This window comes from Haliaeetus albicilla, chromosome 11 (genome assembly GCF_947461875.1).
Source record: "Haliaeetus albicilla chromosome 11, bHalAlb1.1, whole genome shotgun sequence".
In the NCBI taxonomy this organism is placed as follows: domain Eukaryota; kingdom Metazoa; phylum Chordata; class Aves; order Accipitriformes; family Accipitridae; genus Haliaeetus; species Haliaeetus albicilla.
In genome coordinates this window covers 36,508,546-36,528,821 of record NC_091493.1, presented here as the reverse complement: position 1 = coordinate 36,528,821, position 20,276 = coordinate 36,508,546, and the positions used below count along the sequence as shown (strand labels likewise).

General features: G+C 42.2%; 1 long non-coding RNA gene across 1 annotated transcript; it reads right to left on the bottom strand.

The window, feature by feature from the left end:
* Positions 1–8,171: 8,171 nt before the first annotated feature.
* On the bottom strand, positions 8,172–20,218 carry LOC138687804 (uncharacterized). Its single transcript, XR_011326937.1, has 5 exons — positions 20,159–20,218; positions 18,939–19,088; positions 16,519–16,674; positions 15,954–16,073; positions 8,172–10,680 (listed from the first exon to the last, which is right to left on the bottom strand). It is a non-coding gene; the product is annotated as an uncharacterized lncRNA (long non-coding RNA).
* Between the last annotated feature and the right edge of the window lie 58 nt (positions 20,219–20,276).

Sequence of the window (20,276 nt, the reverse complement as noted above, 5' to 3'; positions counted from 1 at the left end):
AGTTAGAGCCCACTTGGAAAATATTATTCAATCAAAAAGAAATTAGAAAACATGTGTGGAACTGTGGGAAAGCTGAGACGTGAACACCCCCAAACTTTCTCTTCCTATAATCTAGAGCCAGGTTTTGTCATCCAAGCCCATGCCTTAATACAGAGGAAATTGCCAATTTTCAGCAAGAACCTATGGTTAGTGGAAACAGGCTGTTGATCGAATTTACCCTTCAAATGAGCATGACACAAGGAGAGGCTGCAGTTGCTCATTTTCACTCTGTGACAAACATTATTAGTAGGCTAAACTGATTGCTCCTGCTTCACCAACCCCATCAGGTGCTAAAATCAGTTCTTCAAGTGAGGAAACACTAGGACTGACTGACTCAAGGAGGTGGAAGAAGAGAAGCACGTGTTGCATGGCTTGGAACGGATGGTAATCATGCTTCAGCACCTACACCCAACCCCAAATCAGGATCCATTCTGGAGGAACTGATCTGATTTATTAGTAATTTAAAATTCTAAGATGACTTCTGGCCAAGTATTTGGTTTGGCAAAATAGCTGCAATCTCATTGCTTTGAACTTTTAGAAAAAAGACAGTTTCTTTTTAAATGAGGAAGGGGTAGCTCTAGGCACTTTGTTTTCCTGCTGTGAAGCAGACAGGGTGTAATCTATACCTGAAATCTGAGTTTTGCAGACAAGGTGAAAAGAAACACATTTGGCTTCTAAGTGACTATTCAAAAGTCCTGACATAGATGCATGCAGAGGAACCACAGACGGTGTCTCTTAAACAACTTTTTGCAAAAGCTACGCAAGCAATTCACAGGTCTTCACAGGAACTTGGTATTTTGCTGGGGAGCATAATCCTTTCTAATACTGTTAATTTTAATAAGCCCTTTCTTGTCTGGTGGTTAGACCACAGGTCTACAAGTCATAACACAGGCGTAACGTTCCTGCTCTTCGTTAGCCTTGTGTCTCACCTCGAGCAAGACACTTACATCGTTACATTTCTCTGAACCTTCAGCTCTAAAACTATAAACTATTTGCCCATCTCTGTTGCTCAACTGAAATAACATTTGCAGAGCACTTTGGGTTGTCAGAGGAGAGACATTATTTATTAGCATAATTTCTGATTTCGGTTACGCCCACGCAACTTGCTTGTTCATGTGGAACAGCGTCATTTCTCTGACTTCCTTTCTGTGCAAAGGCTTGGTGTTATCTGCATTAGGAAGTATGGTTAAGGAAAGAAGTATGCTTCTTTTTAAGTTTTTTTAGCTATATCTACTTAGCATGTGCTTTTCCTTTCACAGAAGTCATTTTACTTTTTTCTAAGCTGAAAACCTTGCTTCTGTGAGTTACATTCCTGAGATAACCAATTAGCATTTTCCGTAAGGGCTTGAGTCCATGTGCTGCCAACATTTTCTTTGAAGTGCTAAGCATCTCCTTTTGACACCAATGTCAGTAAAAATTAAGGGAACTCAAATACTCCAGAATTGAACCTTGGGTAGAACGATTCTTGTGGAGGCTGTACATGCTCGAGCATCCCTTGTAGAAAGCACTGGCGCTGATGTGCAAAGTATTTTATTTACAGAATCTGTACTTATCAACTCTCTAGCTAACTGTGACCCTTGAAACACCCTGCAGCTTCTAGAAAGAGCCAAGATAGTTAATGGTCATATGTAGACATGACGATCAATGGGCAAAGGCTGAAGAAGTCTAGCATAAAACCATGTCAGTGGTCTGTTGAATCAGCTCTTTAAACAAACTGCTGGATGTCGATGCAGGGTTTTGAAGTCTTATGTGCTGACAGGCCCTTGTATTTGCCTACTAATGGCAGAGGCATTATATTTGTCATCAACTGAACAGCAATAACTGGAGACAGCATTTTTGTCATGAACTCAATAGGTGTTGCAACAAGCCTGATGTTTCTCTGGTACTCCGTGTCTGCAACCACATTTTAAAATGCATGGACTATGCCTATTTTTTTTTAATTTATTTTTTATATGTCATATCAGAGTCCAAGCTCTTTTACTTGCACTAAGCATTTACTTGCCACAAATGCCACATCAGTGTTTAGACATAGTAAGAATAACTGCAGTAGAGTTCATCCTTTTCCAAATGCCTTTTGCAAGAGGAATGTGTCACTCCAGATTTTGGTTGAGCTGATCAGCACTCATCTGTGTATCTGACATAATGTGTATGGGAAAACTGACTGCTAAATATCGTTTGTGTCAACTCGCAATTGCAATTTACATTAGGAGACTGTAGCCCCTGGTTACGTGCGGCTTTTTTCAGGTATAAACAGAAATAAAGTTCTCCAAGGTGTTTTCAACAGGAGTGAAAATACTGAGTCCCGTGCCAAGGTTTGCACAATGCATTTGATTTCCCTACCATTTTTGCTGTTGGTTCAAATTAAAGGGATGCTGTAGAGTTTTGACCCAGAATCATGGGGTTCTGTAAAATTGCTACATGCAGCTTAAAGAGGAACGTGTTTCTGTGAAAAGTAAAGAGATTCCCTGGTAGGGGCAGCCATCCCTGCCAGCAATGCTGGAAAACACGTTGGAGAGGCCCAGGCAAACACTTTCTCTGATATCCCAAATGAGAGATGCACATTCCAAACTTGGACACCTTGCTGGTGTTTCCAGTGCTCGTAGCATACCCAGACTTGGTCCTACAAATGCAAATTATTAAATGTTTGGGTAAGAAGGAAGATCAATTTTGGTTCAAAACGTATCATCTCCTCCACGCTGCTTTGGTGTTCAGTTCTGATGGCACCTTTCGAACCACTCCTTTGCCAGCCCAGCCCTGAAAGCCCAATGTTTGCCTCAGTGAGGGCTGAGAATGAGCCTGGTAAGTACCAGCAGCTCTGGAAACCCCCGAGCAGCAGCAGGCTGCCAGCACAACCTGTGTGCTGCAAAAAAAAAAAACCCTATTCACTACCATCACCAATATTATTAATCGGCCCACGGTTTGCTCAGACAGGAAATTGTTACTGACCACTTTAATTTTACTAAACAAATGAAACCACCCCATTACTCATTCAAATCTAATAAACCGCAGAACACAGAGGAGGAAGTGAGCACTTTAAAATGGCTTGGAGAAAAGTTCTCACTTTGTTTTGCTATTTAATTAAAGCCAGGCTCTTTACAGGAAAGGGAATAATTAAATGGCAACAACATGTGTATACTATGATAATCTTCTCCATTGGCATCTCAACATGCAACTTGCTACTGAAGGCAGAGGGACTTTTCGCGCTGCTCTTTACATTCCCAGAGCATTACCTGCTCCTCAGAAAGAAAAGAATTAGAAAATACACTGAGTGCCAGGACAGATCTCTTCTGTCGTGCCCTGTTGGGTGATATGGGGCTTCGTTACAAAGGGGCCGATGAAAAACGTTTCCTGACACTTACTGTCTGCAGACATGCAGAAAGCGAATTCCTGAAGATGGGCCCTGCAGAACACCTGACAACCAGCTGTTTTATTGATACCTTGGCATTTCCTGATCATCGACTGGCTAAAATATCAACAAAATATCATTGCAGTTTTAATATTTGCAGTTCTAGCACTAGTTAAATACATGATATGATTTGTATGCATATGTAAATATTGTCTTTGCAGTCAGAAGGCAGACAAAGCATGAACGTACTTGCACCACAGAGAGCGATTGCTGTAATTGTTTGCCTTTCTTCTCAACATGAAATTACTACTTTAAATGAAGGTAATTTCACAAACAGGCAGAAACGCCATTTTCGCTATGGGACTTCTTACTCCAGTGTAAAAGCTGTATGATGAAGCGTCATGTTTAACTGCTTCTACCTGAAAGAAGAATTCATAACTGGGAATTATTCCTTTGTGGTGATTTGGCTCCTAAAAGACGATTAAGGAAAAAACCCACTAGTACCAGAAAATCTCAATAATAAGGTCAACTATCACAAAGAAACTAACATGCAACATGATTTTGTAGTGCTGCAAAGGCCATGAAGGCTTTGTCAAGTATGTACTAGTTTGTTCCTGTACAACACATGCTCTTTGGGACTGTTGGCGTTTGGCTCCTTCACGCTCAGGGGGACGGACAGTGTTTGCTGGAAGGTCCTTGCCAACTTGGAGCTAGACCGAGGCAGCTCTCACCTGGTTTGCTGTAGACACTTGATCTACTGCAGCCTTAACCCAACGCATACAGGAGGAAAGTCAACAGGAAGGTGTATTAATTGTATTAAGTCGGCATGCTTAGTAAAATGCCCTTTCAGTCACCACCAGAATGAACTGGTGTCTGATAAGAGAAATCGTTTTTATTACCATGCATCAGTCGCATGCCAGGACCGTGTTATCTGCATGGTGCTGGTGTGGAGCTGGCCCCTCTTCCCTTTCCCTTCCCCTTCACAGATGAGCTGCAAAATGGGATGCAATCTGCTCTCCTTCCCATTCTTCAAAATACTCTCTCTACCACTTCAGTTAGTCTTACTTAATTTGTTTTGCTATTTGCAAGGAGTTACAGATTTGACATCCTAGAAAACAGCTGTCGTTTTTACAGGAAAAAAGTATGTGATTCATCATTTTCCAGAAACATGCACATTACACACGTAGCATATTGGCACCTTCTGAAAAACACACTAAATCTTGAAACTTGTACCGTATTGTTTCCGTTTCTTTGCTTTACATACCTGTTCAAACAACATACCAAATCTCACAGCCTGCAAGGAAGAATCTTTGTGGTCTCTTGAGCCATCACCATTCTCCAGCTGAAAGGGAAGTGGTTGCACCTTATGAAGAAAATGATTCAGAATGGTGTCATTTTGTAATGGCACTTTTCCTGTGGCACAGAGGACTATGGAAGATCCAAGGAGATGGAGTATCGGGAGCTGTAGGACAGACCTTTTTGCTAAGCCAGAACATGCAAAAGAAATTCATAATGTAATTCTGATCAATGTTTAATTTCAGTAATCACTTTCTGTTTGGTTTTTGGTTTTTTTTCTTTCCTTTTTTAAAAAAGCAGCATCCTCAGCTTGCCTCATCAGGAGCCATGGGTTGAAATGCTGTGATAAAACCAGACTGTCATGACAAGGGTCCTGAGGGAGGTCGGCAAGAAATGCAACGGAAACGTGTCATGGCCAAGATGACCCTCAGCTCCATCTTCCTTCTTGTCATTTTGAGAGGTGAACTTGCACATGTTGTACAGAGTGGAAGAAACTCATGGATACTTGAAAAAATATTAATAATTAAATACAGTGAGCATTTCATAAGATGCTGGTGAACACACTCAGTCTCAGAAGGAATAGCTGAATGTTTTGAATAATGCACTCTTCAGAAACCTCCGGAAAGTCAAAAAATTATTTATGAAGTGCATGTAAGGATAACAGTAGTCTACCCACTACGCTAAAAATGTCTGTCTTTCTGTCCTCTACCTTTTAGCATCGTTTACAGGGTACCTTATAACCCAAGGTGTACCATCAAAGCTATTTTATACATGCAACAGGGAAGTAAAAGCTTTGCAATTCAGAGGTTGTTTCCGACACCCTTCTTCTGGCCCAAATCCAACCAGGACTTCAAGGCACTTTATAAGAATGCAATACAAAAAGCAGTAATCTGAGTTTCAAGGGATAACCTCCAACATTTTCTGTTTCTGTGCTGCAAAGGAGTCTTCCATCTCAGCGCACGGTGATGCTCGGCTAGGACCCAGCCAGCCGAGGCTCAGGGAAGAAGTCAATCTCCTGCAAGCCCTCCAGCTGCAAGAGTGCTCCAACAGCCGCCCGTCCAGCTCGATGCCACCCTAATGCCCCGTGTTCCTATGCAGGGCGTTATTAAGACAGTGGTATTTCCTGCTCTGGAACTGTACATTCCTATCGCTTCCTCTGAAAGAATAACTTTGGCATAAGTAAATAGCAGCCTTCAAAGGGAGATTCCACTGCAGTGCCGTTCAAGCTGGCTTGCCACAGCTCTGGAAGTCCCCAAGCGCTCAGTGCCACTGAAGCATCTCACCAGTTTTTTCCCTACAGATCCCCATGCAGCCGTGCTTCCAGCGAAGGGGGACGTGGGGAACCCTGGCCAGGGCTAGTTTCCCCCTGTGCCCACTTTTTTGGCACCCCTGGGCTGCAGGACCCTTTAGGAGTACAAGTTCCCTGCGGGGGCTCCCCAGCAGCACAGGTAGCAGGCTTACCAGCAAAAAAACCCCCTCATTATACAAGTGCTGAGGGTCCTTTTCCTCTCACATCACCTCCACAGCAGTTATAAGAAGCGATGGTATAGCCTTGTTAAACAAAAAGAGCCCCGCCACGCTCCCAACTTTCAGGGCATTTTTAGAATCCTTTCCAGTGTACCTCATCCTTCATGTTTGCTTAAACAACTGTTTAAACAGTTTGTGTTTGCTTAAGCAACTAGATTTATATACTTCATCAGTAAATAAACCTGTAACTATATGCTTTCCTACAGTTGCTTCTACCCTGATTATTGCAAAATAAAACAAGTAGGAAAAAATTACATGTATACAAAGAAAAATGGTGTCTTTAATGAAAAAGATCAGAAATTATAGATCTGGTTTGATGTATGCAAACAGACACACAGCCAGTCATGGCTGCTTAGCTCCAGGATTTAGGTTTAGAAGCGTCTCTCTAAGCAAAGTGATGTCCAAGCAAAAGTGTTAGGGTAGGTGATAAAATATGAATCCAGAAAGTCTGTGAGTTAGGTTTTACTGAGCTTTGGCTGGAGTTGCTGGATTAAGGAGCTCTGTCTCCTCTGGCTTAGACATTACATAGCAGAGCTCATAATTTTCATCTGTTCTGGAATGTAATTTTGCAATAAATACCGATTCTAACCACTAGGTGCAAAGGAATTTTTTTAAAATAAACTTTTATATTATCCACCTGTGCTCAGAGTAGGTAAGAGTTTGGAAGGAAGGTGCCCCCCTGCCCAGGAAGGAGGTACTGATAGGAGCTGGGCTGCACACAGACCTGGTACTGGCACTTCAAATCTTTCCATCTGAAAATAGGAGCCGGTAAGGTTTAAATCACAAACACACTGTAAAACGTACTTGAAGCGAGTCCATGTAAACGAAGGGATTGAAAAACAGCTATGTATCTCTGTCCTATTTCCCTTTCCAGGAAGGAACATCTCTTGGGTAATCTAAAAACAAAACAAAGTAGCAGAAAACTTTACTTAACCTCAAGCTAATTTCCTATCTGGACTAAATTTAGCTGTTGAGATTTTGTTTGGTGTATGTGCCTCCCAACGTACTGACTTTCAGAGGGATGTTTGCCATTTGCCTAGAGCAGCTGCTGTAGCACCCTAGTTAAAACTGGCTGATTTAATTTCACATCTTAGCATTAATTTTTAACGAGAAATATCACTTTATGTTTGGAGACGGCAGTGCTGGACTAGCAGAGGAGTGTGGCAGAGCTGATCACTGAATTTTGCTCACTGGAAAAGCCCAACCACCCACATAGTGAACAGCTGCTGTGAACTGACTTCCAGTGACCTCCGCCTCTCAAAGACCAGGCGAGAGAGAGCAAGAGGATAAAAACATTATCATAAAAGCTTCTCCATGCTTATTTTGAAACAGACAGTCATTAATTCAAGGAAGATCAAGTCAGGGACCAGCCCAAAACACTTAGATTATTTTTCCATGAGTCAAGAGTTATACTCAAAACAAAAAATTAGCCTACAAATATCAAGGCCACGCTGGTGCACTAAGCATTTCCCAGCACAGGTCACTGCTGCCAGCCTCCTGCTACAGAAAAAAAATGATCTGACAAATGGTTTGGAAAGTTTTTAAAACTTTATTCATTCCATCTGTCTCTGTCTTTCTAAAACCTTTAATTTTAAGGCCAGAAATTATTTGTACTGCTGTCAGCTCAAGGTGTATACATTCTGGAAGGAGCATAAAAGAGTGACAAGTACCTTTAGAAACTCTCTAAAATTGAGAGCAAGTAGTTCTTCTCGATGTCAGGATTTGGGGAAGTTGGAGACCACAACACAGTGCTGCTTCTCATACCTAACTGAGAATCGCATCGTCTTCATGATGCGAGTCTTTTTAGGGTAAGAAGATACCAGGTTACCAAACTATCACTGAAACTATGACTGAGTAGTGTCTGCTGTTCACCTCAGTCCAGTGATAACTGGAGGAAGAAGAGGAAGGGAAGGAAAGAAATGATTTTTAAGCAAGTGAATTACGAAAAAAAAATCACAACCACTTGTCCAAGCAGAAAATAACGCCTCTATTAAAGTACTGCTTGAAGTTAATGTTAGAACAAACACTGCCTTTGATCCCATGCAAATAAAGTAATTGAGAAGGAATGACAAATGCCTGGACAGACTGGCTAGAAAAGGTGATTTCAGGCTACATTCCTGCATCATGTACCCCCTGCAAGACCCACCGGCCCCCCCGCCGCAGCCCCCTGCCCGGGCTCAGCCCTGCTGCACCTGGGGGTTGCTGCGGCTTGTTACAAAACCAGAATTTGAATGCTTGAAATGAAATTAAAAGCTTTCTGTGCTTATAAATCCAGTGGCACCGGCTGCAGCCGTCTTTTTCTGTTGTGCTAAAAGGAGCAGCACCTGGCACAGGCACACGCACCGGGATACTGGGCGTCCAGCTCTTGCCAGATCAGTCTTTTTTTCTTGTTTTTTTCCTTGTCTGTAGGCAGAAAAAAACCCCCAAACTAAAATTAAATTGCATAAACCACCCTTGTTAAATTGGACCTCTATTTGCTTCACGAACTGAAAGGTATATTTAAGATTTTGCTATTTATACTAATGAATTGTAGCAGCCTGGGATGTAAATGAAAAGAAAGCTGTACTACATGTAATGCCAGCAATTTAGCCTTCTGTAATCATTAACGCTCTTTCCTAAGTCCATAGTTGGTTTACTTCGATTTTTTTGTTGGTGCAAGAATGTAGGGCCCTGTCTGATTTACAGACCCATATAGGCTGTGTTAGATGAATGAGACTGTGCCAGATGCAGGCCAGGACTGAAGATGATTTAAGATTGTTTCCACTCTTACAGCAGCAGCTTCTCTTTCTATCTCTGGCATTAACAAATAAACACATTTACAGGCAGGGCAAGAAGAAGCAGCTGGTTACTAGTAGGAAACAAAGTGATAAATAATTAAAACAATTAGCTCTAGGAAGGAAAAAAGTAAAAAAATTGGTTTACTGTAATAATTATGTTTTTCATCTGGTGACACCCAAATCTGGCAGAGATCTGTAAAAGCTGATTTAGGACTGCTTTTCAGAGTTAAGTGCAGGTGGTATCAACGACTTCAAAAAAAGCTATGAATAATACATAACTGAACTTTTGTTGAGTAATTATTAATAGGCAACATGCGATTCAAGCTAAATAAGGCTCTCAGCTGGCAGAACGTGGCAGAGATCACAGTAATGCTGAAATTGTCAATCCACAGGGCTTAGACAGCACTAGGCAGAAAAGGAAATGTATTTTCCCTGCTATTTCCCCGAATAGTTGTGAGTGGAGCAAATCAACATCCGCAAAAGGCAAGAGAAAAAAGTCTCTGCTTCTGATGCAACTTCCCATATGTTTTCAATCAGAATTTTCCATATGCTGCCTTTTGCTGATGCACTTTAAAGCCATGTAAATGCTCTGATTGCAAAGAAAAAAAAAAATTATGTACTTATGGGTTGGCTGAACACTGCCACTGCCACAGCTTCTGAAGGACATAAAAGAGAAAGATTAATCATTTGCTTCTCCAAGTAGCTGTGCATTCGTGGGTCCTGGAAACACAGGTACTATTTTGCAAAGGGATCATCAGAAATGAGAAACGAGCTGTAAGTCCATCATATCTCCTCCCCCACATTGTGAAAGGTCACGGTTGGCTGGGCCCCATTGTAGCTCAGCTCAGAAAGTGGTAAAGGATCTCAGAAGTTGTTTTTCCCACAAAAAAAAAAAAAAAGAAAAAAGAACAATTGTACGCCACTTCCATTTTCTGCAGAGGAAATGGTGATTTGTCTCAGCCATGCTATTGCCTGGGAATTCAGCAGCTTTTGGTAATAAAGGAGTTAAACAGCAAGTTCATCTTAACTCTGGAAGAAAACATCTTGTTTGAACTGCTTCTTTCCAGGGTAAATAAGCATTAATGCTTCATAGCACCTTTTCTCTTTGAGGTGCATGTTGTCTCTGGCTTGACTGGCTTTTATTGAATCCCACCTCAGGTCTCACACAAACAATGTGCCACACCTGAAAGATGCAGCCACACTGGAAGAGCTCAGCCAAAGAAGAACAAGTAAGAAATGCACTGAAATGCTCTGAAATTCAGCCTCCTGAGCAGATGTGAATTCCAGGGTGCAAATTAATTACGTTATGTGGGCTTGCTCATCCAGTGAGTCGTGGTGGAAACCCAGATGAGTATCCAGCAAATGGATTTTTCACTATGACCTTTTAAAATATTGCAACAGCAAGGGTGTCACTGGAAAAAGCCCCAGATCCTCTTTCTCTTTTGTTCTGAACCAGCCCCTGCAAGCCATACTGCTGAATTTCACTCCAGGTCTCGTGTCCAAATACAAATCCGTTCTGTCTCCTCACCATGAAATTCTATGTAACAGCTGTGCTTTTGATGAGCCTTTCCCATATTTACTCTTTTCAACCCAGAACGTGCACTCTCGTACCTCTGACAGTGGGTAATGGTACACGTGCGAAAGATGACCCAGTCCCTCTGGGTAGCATCACCTCTCCTCGTGTGGTTATCACAACTAGACGTAAGGGAAGTCATACACAAAGGCACATTAAAATATGAAAATGAGTTAAGAATACCCCAAAAGGGAACTTGTTCAGCTTTACATCAGCCTCACATAAATCAGCCCAATGAACGGCAGTTCTGTGATACTACTTTTTCTTTTTCCTACATGACAGCTGCCTATTTCCCTGCAGAGGACGGACCTGTTCCGAGCATGAATCAGGCTTGTTTAGGAAAAGAGGCTGGGTTGCCTCTAACACTTGGTCCCTTAATCAATTCCCCACATAGTCACCAGTTATTCATGGTTTAATTTCTGGAGACCTCTGATTTAGAGCTCCAGAGCTGTCAATAACTCGTTGTAACTGCGGTCAGCTAAAGTTGCATGTCCAATAAATGAAATGCTACATACATCTAAATTCTCTGAAAGAACCCCAAGCTGGAGGCAGCAGCTGAGCAGAGAAGGTGGACACTTCTGATGTTCATTTCCCTCTGCCCTTGTTCCCCCAAGGGGGGGAATTCAGAGGAGTTGAATCTTCACACCTCAAATTGGTATGAAAGTACATTATTAATAAACATCTGCAGTGTTCACTGGGCAAGACCAAGATGAGAACCATCATAAACCTGATGGTGACATTAAGTATCATGATTTCAAGAAAGTGTTTAAACAGCATATTGCAAGATGCAACAGGCAACGAGAAGACAGAACGTGCAGACACCTCATTTTTGGAATGCTTTTCCACTCTGCAACAGGGATGTGGTGACAAAAATGGTTCTTTAATTATTTATTATAAGGCTTTATTATAAGGCTTATGCAAAAGGGCCCTGAATTGAGATTGCACAGGAAGTTTTAATCATGTCATTTCACTGGTTTTGCGGACCTGACTTGGCCAGTCCAGTAGCATTCTTCCCTGTAATGTGCATCCGGTCCTTACAGAGCATTTGCTTGTAGCCAACTGTTGGCTTTACAAAGAAAACTGTGTGAAAAGTCTGTATTTTTCATGGCATTAACAATGAACAAAACCCCAGCTCGCAGTAGCAATATATATTCTATTCTACACATTGTTTGTGTTCTGAGAAGGAAGAGGAACGGGGCCGGGCTCCTTCAGAAATGAGACAGAAATGCCATTGAGATCTCGTTTCCTCCGCAGGAGCTTGCAAGAGCCTCAGTTGCTGCAGTCCTACGTTGGGTTTGAGTAGTGTCATGGTTTGTAAGATCTGCTACATCTTCCCCAAATCACTCATTCGAGATGAAAAAGACTAAAAATGGGCCTGCTTTGAATTAGTGAAAGAGCCCTAACACCTCGAGCGGATTGAGCTGAGGACAGTCCCTTCGAACGGGGAGCAGAGATCCCCTCACCTCTACTCCCGATGAAGAGTGGGAGGGAAGCCTCAGGACAGCTCTTGCAGCTAGAACAGCCTCAACGGGTCCGGTAATTAAGAGATCATCCCTGACGTGTCCACTGATGGTCAACAGGGCCCTGGTCTCCTCACCACAAGCAGCACAGCATATGCCCAGTTGGACGTCAAATCCTTCTGAAGTAATTGTTTAAAGTAGTCGCAGCCAAGCAGAAATAGGAAAATGTTAGATGCTGTTTGTGTGCTGGTTGTACACACTGACATTCAGACTCCAGAAATGGTGGGATGGCTTAAAATGTTGTTATTGTTTGTAAATTATAGTTTAGGGGCTCTGCTTGTTTAACTCTGGCTTACTGCGATGTGAGATATTTTAGGGTGGTACATGCTGATTTAGCTGCTTCCAGGGTGTGGGGCTTTTAAACTCATTCTTCCTCCCAACTAAAAATCATGAGACTTGTGAAAACATTGCAGCTTGGCAACACTGTGCATATATTGGGTGGCTTTTGTGGGAGAAGAGGTCACTGATAGCTTCTACTTTCCTCTATCTGCTTGCATGGAGCATAGAAAGGCAATCTCATTTCCACACAATCGTATCTCAACATGGTTGCAAGAATATTAGTTAAATCAGAAATAATAGCTGCACTGTAAAAACCCATCTTCAAATCCAGAAGCCATCCTGGGAGAACAAAACGGATAATGTTCACTTCAACCAAGAGAAATCATTCTGAACAATATTTTGGTTTATATATTTTTTTAAATATATTGTGGCCTTTTCTGGGAAATTAATTTCCTCCTCCCCTCTTCCTCCTGCTCCCCTCCCACCTGAAGTGATGGCCACCATAAAAGAGACTTCTTGATCCCAGATGTGTTCCATTTCCTGCAGTAAAAATTAAAATCATTGCCTTTTTCATGAGTATCTGCCAAGGATAGAGACGCAGTACTTAAGAACTTTCTGCAACTGCTTTAGTTTGAAATGAATAAATCAGTAGGATTTGATGAGCTAGCCAGCATTTTCTAATTTGTTTCTACTGGCAAAAGTGCCGCAGTGAGTTTTACATCCAAACAAATTTGGTGGCAGCATCTGCTTTATAATGACCTAAATGTCTAAATCTAATTTTAGAAAGTGACTTGCAAAGGGTTCAAGCAAGGCTTTCAGAGCTTGGTCCGGATTTTATTTTCACTCCTTGAAGTGAAGAGCTGATTCATGGCATTCACGTAGTCGCGGTTGATTTACAGACCCATGGTGGGGTCCTAAGCCAAGCAGAGCTGTGACCCATACACAACCTCCACGTGTCCAGAGAAGGACATCGGTGCTCTTTGTGATGAAGATGGAGGAGGGTCAACCCTTCCGAGACACAAATGGTTTGACATACTGAGATGCGAGCCTGTAGGGAAGAGAAGATACGTTTCAATACCACAGCTGGCAGTGTTGAAGAAAAATGGGCAAACCTTGGTGTTTAGCAAACCTTCAGCAGTTGTATGATTCAAGAAATCCTGTCTCCGGGCGGTCTGTGATTGCCTTTGATCCCAGGAGTGACCTTTCCAGGTAGATTGCAAATATCCCTACTACAGGCAGCAGTGGTTAGGTTCCACCTTCTTGGCTTCCAGGAAAATTTTGGTGGCTTGGGCTGGGCTGGGCTGCCTTCGGGGTCTGCCCGTTGGGCTGGAGCTCAGGCAAATAGCAATGCTGGAATTGTCTGGCAACTGGAAACGGTTATAATCCACCTGGAGTTAATACTAAATACCCTTAAAAATCCTGCTAATGAGAAGGCCTCTGTCTGTTCCTCCAATTCTTAACCTTTTTGCTGGGGCCCTTCTAACTGTCCCCGATGGAATTGGCTTCTGGCGCTCTGCCTCTGGCTATTACATCGCATTTCGGTCTCTGGGTTTTGGTCTGATTTGCTCTTTTATCATCTGGAATTCTGTTTTATTCCAAATTTGGGGTTCTGAGCTTAGATGGGCTTTAGTGCCCAGGACCGATCTGTTTATATATATCTGTACGATTTTTTACATCCGGGCTATATAGGTGTTTAAAAAGTGCCTTATTATGTTGTATCATACACTCAGAAAAGAATATAAATGCATAAGCAATACCATGTTTCTGAGCCATATGAGAAAATATACTCTTGAATGGTATTTTAAATAACTAAGATACCATTCTGCAATAAAATTAATCACATGAATAATCCTCATAAAATGTAAAATCAGCATCAAATGTTATAAGGGATTATTACTGTATATGATGTAAAGAAACCATTAAAGAGTATATTTAGTGTCTTGAGTCACATGTAGCTTTGGCCTTGTGTTTTAGGGATTTTATTGTATGATTTTCTTTTCTTTTAAAGCTAGTGGTAAAAACACATCTCAGGTCAAAATAGTAAATAATGAATCACCCACAAATTCAGCTCATTTCCTATCTCTCACTGAAAAAAATGTTGATTCCAGGCATGGGAGCAGAACTTTGAGCCAAACAGTAATTTCTTTATGGTGTGTATGACTCATAGGAAAGAATGCCTCATGGGGATAGCAGGAGAAAAAACTAAATAAAAAAAAAAAAGGTAAGTAAATTCACTTTAAAGAAACAGGCAATCAAGTAAAGAGCAAAAGGTCAGAAGAGGCCCTCAACCGTTTTTGCGTTGTTCCTGTGGTCTTCACCGTGTCCTCTGGCTCCTCTGCCCCGAAACGCCGGAGCTTTTCCCGAGGAGCTCCCCAGGCAGCAGCAGCGGAGGGTATCGGAGGGGCCAGCACCCCAGAGAGGAAAGGTGTGTGGCTCCGTGGGACAGCCTGAGCCCATCAGCTGGTTAAAGAAGCCAAAATCAGAATTGTGGATTACAAGAGACTGGGAACAGATGTTTTCTTTCCAATGCATGCCCATAGGTTGCCCCTGGCATGAAATCCCACGAGCTGATGCTGCGAGTTACGCGGCAGTGATCTGTGGTGGGAGGTACGGCGCAGAGTCAGCAGAAACCCTCTGTTCTTTTGGGTTTTTCATGTCCAATACCTTTTTAGTAACTTTACTTAAGTGTCTTTTTTGCATTACCCTTTCCTTATTTACAAATGTGAATAAAAGCAGTTTATCTCCTCCATAAGTTGCTTTGGGATCTCTCAGTGGGCCTTTAATTATTACAAATATTACTTGCCCTCTCTGGGAAGTGTCTCCTCCCTCAGGCAGATTCATTCAGCAGGATAAATCGATATTCATCAAGCATATTTCATGAACGCTGATTGTGAAACGAAACAGAATTTCAACTCAGCTTTCAGCAGTAATATCTCATCTGATTTCCATTTCTTTTTTTTTCCAAAGTGCTAATGGATGATTAATTTCAACAAGCATTGCTATGTATATTTACATAATTATTTATGAGTAATTAAAACATCTTGCCTCCTGTTCCAGAGTCAGTATCATGTGGCCAGGAATACAAAATGAGGCAACGATGCAACATTAAAATGTAGGGTAGCTTATTCCTGTAGGGTAACTACGTGCTTCTTTAATGTCACATATTTAAAGCCGTGCTCAGGACCAATTAATTTCAGTCTGTGAAGACTAAGAAAATTATTTGTATTATCTCAGTACAGATCATTACTGTCTCCCACGCATTTTAGGAGCTTTCAGAAAAATGCAATTCAGGTTCCAGCAAGATATAATTTGGGGCCTGAGGGTAATTTCCTGTTCAGCACCTTTCCTTCACAGGGATGCTACAGCAAATGGACTATACATTTATATACTATGATTGCTATAAGAAATAAAATGGATTGCTCTGGTTCTCCCTGAACACTTAAAAGGTGACATAAAAATGTGCACTTTGGAACACTTATTTAAGCATTAATTCTTGATGATGGAGGAAAATGCATTACAAAATTAAAATTTGTATTTCAAAAAAAGCTTGAATTGGAATGGAATTAATTTCTTTCCACTCAAATTCACTTCCTTACCTGCTAAAATACAGTAGAACTGTGTCACGAGCTGGAATTATCTCAACAGTTGCATTTATCCCTAGGAAGATCCACCAGAGAGTTGTTTTCCATAGGTGAAATTCACGGAGTGTAAATAACCTGCAGGAAGAAAAGATTTGTTAATAACAGATTGGCATTAATTATTTATTCCCTATTACCATGCCAGGGAGAGATCAGCCCTAAGCCACCGTTTCCAACCATGCTACATTTGGAAGCGCTAGGAGGGCACTCATGGGTTGCACTTCTACAGATATTTGGGAAATCATAAGACTGTATATCCAGAGTGACTTTTGCTCTGGAAGATGTAATACAGATGAAAGGACTGATCTCTCACCGCATGCCTGCTGGTGAGGGTTCCAGGGTAAGGGCTAAACCACCTAAAATTCATTTGCTGTTGGACACAAAGCTCTCCAGCCCCACGTAGCTTCTTGCAGACCCCGGGTGAAAGCCAAGTACTTTCCTGGTTTTGGGTTGTCTTGTTTTTAGTTTGCTTCAGGGGTGAAAATGCCTGCTAGAAGACACTGAAAAAGCAAGGATAACAAACCTTTCATTTCAGAAAGCACAGCAGCAGTGTCACTCATACCACCCCCTTGGTGCCCATGGCAGCACTGGCAACTCATCGACCACTCTCCTGCATTAGAGCTCATAGAGGGATAAAATACTTGAGTCTTGAGTCCAGAAGCTTATTCCATCAAATGTCCTTATCAAAATGATAAATATAATGGATTTCTACCATGCCTTCGTAACTACTAGAGACACACCGGCCTTCCTCACTTATTGTGTTTTCCTTCAACATAAGAAATAATTTCTATTTTATATAGTGGCCACCTGATTAATAGGGAGAAAAAAAGTGGCAGATGATTTACGTGTTAGGGCATGAGGATTTCAGATCAACCAGGGAGCACCGACAGCCTGGAGGAAGAGTGCAGGCTACAGGTGATGCATTTTGGCATCACAGGGATACAGAGAACTGCAGAAAAGAGGTTCTGAAACAAGCTCAGGCTGCAGGAGATGAAATGCTAGGAGCCCTGTAGTCCATATGCAGCTCTAACTCGAGAGGCAGAGACCAGGGAAATCATCTGAGCCTGAGCAAGCAGATTTTCTGGGCGAGCAGATTTTCTGGGCAAGCAGTTTGAAGCCAGAAGACAGAAAGTATCCCTGGCTGGCCATAGAGAAACCAAGCCTTGCCAGAGAAAACGTACTTGTCAAGAACACTGCTCGAAAGGTGAGTGCGTGTGTGGAGGAATCCAGTGGCCACGGGTGTTTGTGATGACAGCTGGTGTAAAGGAAAAAGTACTGATTTTCCAGTGGAAAAGGCGACGTCAGGATGAGTTACATCAGAAGTCAGAAAAGCACACTTTGTAGTGGAGGAGCCTAACAGGAACAGCCATGTATTTCTGGTTTTGCTTAACACTTGACATTAAAATCAGAAAATTTGGTTCGGGAGGGAAAAGACAATTACTATAACTGGTAACCAACACCTTAAAAGTCGGAAAGAAATGGTACCATCTGCAAAGGAAGGATCAGGTGGTGCACAGCAAGTTACAGATAGCAATACAGATGTTGGGTCCTTCCGAATTAAACATCTGTACTGTATTTGCCTGCGATCACAGTAACCCATGCTTGATGCCTCCAGTGAACGCAGGACTGCAGGAGACCCACACCCCTAATTACAGCAAAGAAACGCAGCGGCTGGTAAATGACAAACGTGAATGAGTAAAGGAGCTAACTTTGCTTTAGCATCAGTCTTTGGGTATCACCGAGAGATCAGCGAGGATGCTGTATTACATTTTTAGATAAAGTTTTACAGCCTACTCTTCATTTCAAGTTAATTAACATTAATGAGAATATTAGATGGATTAGGGGGTAGCTCCCATTTTCCAGAGCGTTGGCTATGTTTATCTATCAAGACTATTCTCATTTTACCGACTTTCAGATCCTCTTTAGATATTAAAACCAGGAACCTGGAGGGAAAAAGCTCTTGATCACATTTATCCTAAGTCAGTGTTTGTGATGAGTAGGTTATGGCACTCTCTAATCATTGTTAACTTTCATTAAATTTGAGTTTCTTATTAGAACAGAATTAACCAGATGGGATTTTGTTAGAGAGAAACTACACTTAATATTAAAAAATTACACTGCAGCTGAAGGTGGAAGAGCTTAGACTGTCAATATTTTGAACCTTCTCTCAAAACTACAGACTGTTTCATTTTAAAAGGGCAGCAACAACAAATCTTCCAGAAAATTTGCTTTCATGTTTTCATGCCCATCGTCATTTCTTTGCTGTTTGTTTGTTTTAAAATGCTCCACTCCACTGGTGGCCATGGTATGCTATGTTACAACACAACGTTTCCAGACATGGAAGAATGTTTATAAATCTGTGGGGAAAGATTTAGCTATCTTTTAAAAATAAGCTATTTATGTATCTGGGTGTAAAAGACTGATGTTCAGTTCAGAGCCTCGTCCCATCAGCCTTCCGACTGCTCTGGGTCACTGTGGTCATGTTTACTGGGTAGAGCTGGAACTATTTTTTTTATGGTTGCCCTTGTAGCTGGAAGACATGACCATGAACTTCAGAGCCTTCGTAACAAGTAAATTCTTAACGATGCCAATATCACGTAAAAGAGTTACAGGAGTTTGAAATAGATCTGGATAAAATAGCTAAACAGAAAGAGGTTTTTAATTTTTTTTTTTTTTTTTTTAGGTAAGATATTACAATCAGTGCAGTGTAAGAGTTCTTACTTTGAGCACAATCTCACCTGTCTTACATACCGATGGGGTTTTTTGGCCGTTCAACAGTGTATTTGCCTGATTCTACTTTATTGCACTGGCATAAAGACAAAGTAAGTCATTCTGTGTAAGCAAAAAACTAGAGCATAACTGGTGCAGACACCAGCCTGGTGTCTCTGCAGAAGGCAGACATTCTCAGAAGGAGCAGGACAAAGCTCACAAGGCAGTACTCACCCCACGGGGAAGGGCTGGTGTACGTTCACAGCACTGCTCCAGTGCTCCCCAGCTGCATCCCCGGAGAAATGCCATCCTTTCTGTCCCAGGGGCAGGTAGTGGGAGTGGGAATGAATGTCTAGCAGATCTAGTATTTGGACACAAGGAGATCTGGCAAGGGACATGTAACAAAAACAAACCTGTAGGCACCTGGTTTGGGAAACAGGTTGTCTTCTGATTTAATTTTTGCGAGAGTGCTTGCAAGGTTGCCCAAATTGGTCGATTTGTGATGTAGCATATTATTATCATCCTCCTAAAAAAAAACACGGGCACCTACAAATGTATTTTAGGATTTTTGTGTAGAAATGCAACTCGAGTGGGGAATCAGCTCCCGAATTCAGCCTGGGTCCTTGACATTTGTACAGCGCTGAGCACATCCAGGCTTGGCTGGGCCTGGCTCGTTTCATGCTCGCGATGGCTACGGTCATCGTAGGGGTGAGATGTGTGTCCAGCAGATGATGGCTTTTGCAGGACGCAGTAGAAACGGCCAGAAGCGTTACTTTTGAGGACAGTAAAATACTATCACACCTAAAGAAGGGGGGGACCTGCGAGCCAGTCTGACCCGAGGGATGGAGCACGCAAGGCACTAAGGTTGGGGGCAGGATCCCTAGTGGGCTCTGGCAGGCGAGCTGAGCAACGAATATCCCTTCCAGCCGCTTTTTTGAGGTCGATTTCGTGGTTGAATGCGGCGGGGGGAGCCGAGGGAGATCATTTGTACAGCCCGGGTACCATCTGGTGGCGGGTACGGGCAGAGCCCAACCCCGGGCGGTCAACAGAGGGTTAACCCGTAAGGTTTTTTCTCTTTTTAACGTCGAGTTGATTTCATCACGTCATTCGTTCTCATAAAATTCCGAGTCCACAGCAAAGGAAGTCATTGACTGAAAAGACCTCAACCCCAGATAGACGTAAACTGATGGGTGAATTATTCAGCACCTTAAATTTGGGTGGATCCCACGTTTAACAGAGTTCAAGCCCCATTTTTGTCAAGTAACGAACGTAACACAAAGACGCGTACGGCGATGTTATATGCAAGTCAATGCATGTGAAAGGATTTCCCTAAGAGCTTCGAGGTGTTTAACAGCAGTTTGGAGGTCCCCGAGCCGGTCCTCAGTTTTGTCACCTTGAGACCTCCCGCCCCAAGGAGTTTTCCCAGACCTCAGCGGTGTCTCTCTCTCTCTTACCTGGCCAGCAGCAACAGATGTAGCTGAGCAAACTCCACCCTTCACGATGGGCTGACACCTGAGATACAGAGGGAAAAAAGATTTCTAAAGCATATAAAAGGAAATGTTTCTATTTTGT